This window comes from Echinops telfairi, unplaced genomic scaffold, assembly GCF_000313985.2.
Source record: "Echinops telfairi isolate 266 unplaced genomic scaffold, ASM31398v2 ScPeMD7_2186;HRSCAF=2738, whole genome shotgun sequence".
Classification (NCBI taxonomy): Eukaryota; Metazoa; Chordata; class Mammalia; order Afrosoricida; family Tenrecidae; genus Echinops; species Echinops telfairi.
Window position 1 is genome coordinate 6,848,057 of NW_022106084.1, and position 1,793 is coordinate 6,849,849.

Consider the following 1,793-nt stretch of genomic DNA (forward strand, 5'->3'; position numbering starts at 1 on the left):
TTTTTTCATGAGTTTTGGCTGCTTAGATATCATCTTTAGTAAATTGTCTATTCATGTCTTATACCCATTTTAAAAAATGACTTATTTTTAATTTTCTTATAGATTTTTGAAATTAACCCTTTATCGTTGCTAACTATTTTCCCCTAAATTGTGGGTTCTCTTTTGACTCTTTTGATGAAGTCCTTTCTATATGTCATATTTTCAGGAGGTCCCAGGCCTCTATTTTGTTTTCTACAGTGTGGAATTTTTCTTTGTATTCAGTACCGTATTTATGTCTTGAATTAGGGCCCTATTTTTTTTTCCTTTTTTCATTGCTCGTCTTTATAATACTAGGGTTTGTATTTAGGTCTTTAATCCATCTTGAGTTCATTTTTGTACGTGATGCGAAGTATGGGTCCTGTTTCATTGTTTTACAGGTGGAATCCAATTTTTCCTGCATAATTTATAGAAAAAGCTAAGTCTTCATTACTTAATGTAATTTAGTCATTTATCAAAAATCAGGTGTCTGTAGATACTCGATTATCTTTCTGGATTCTCAATTCTAATCCATTGGTCTTCATGTCTATTGTTGTACCAATACCAAGCTGTTGTAATTACCATGGCTATATAGCAGGTTTTAAAATTGGGGAGTGAGAGGCCTCCTCCTTTGTTTTTTGTTTTTGTTTTTTAATAGTGTTTTGTTTATCCTGGTTTCCTTCCTTTCCATATAAAGTTGGTGACTCATTTTTTCAATTTCTTTGAAGAATTATGCTGAGGCTTGGATGGGAATTGCATTGAATTTATAAAGTGTTTTCATTAATATTGTTCTCTTACTATATTTAGTCTTCCTGTCCAGGAGCATGAGACAGTGTTCCATTTGTGTAAATGTAGTTTCATTTCTTACAGAAGTGTTGTAGTTTCTTTGCACAAGTCTTTTGTTTCTCGGATAAGATTTACTCCTAGATGTTTTATCTTTGAGGTAGGTACTGTAAGTGGTATTGTTCTTTTACTTTACCTTTTGGTTCATCTTCCTTAATATACAAGAATCTATATTGATTTCTACATGTTGAACTTATATCCTGCTATGCTGCCAAATTTTCCAATTAGTTGCAGCATTTTAAAAATTAAATCTTTGGGATTTTCTGTATGTAGGGTTATATTATATTGTATTATACATATTATGTCTGCAAATAGAGTTTTGTTCCTTCTTTGCCCATGTGGATGCCTTTAATATCTTTTTGAAGTCGTATAGCTCTGGCTAAGACTTCAAGGACTATATTAAAGAAGAGTGGTGATAAAGGGTACCCTCTCCCATTCAAAGGGGAGATGTTTTCCATTTCTCCCATTAAATAAGATGCTAGCCATTGATTTTTGCCTATGTGGACTTTATTATGCTGAGGAATTTCCCTCCTATTCCTATTATATTAAAATTTTTAAAATCAAGAATGGATATTGAATGTTATAAAATATCATTTCTGCATCAATTGATATAATCATATGGTTTTTATATTTTCTTTTGTTTTTATGGTGGATTACATTGTTTTTCTAATATTAAACCATGTGTGCGTACCTGGTATGAGTCCTACTTGATCATGAGAGACTATACATTTCTTTTCTAAGAAGACTGTCTCCTCTTTCTCCAGCTGAGCAGCTGCCTTTCCATAAGCAGCCCCACACTTAACTCACTGAGCCCCTGCCAGTTTTTTAAAGCAGATTTGAGACATAATCAACATAACCCTATTCTTCACAGTCTTCATTTTGAAGAAGGTTCCTTTTCTTCTTGGTTTTAAATGGCAGCATCTTTGGTATGAAGA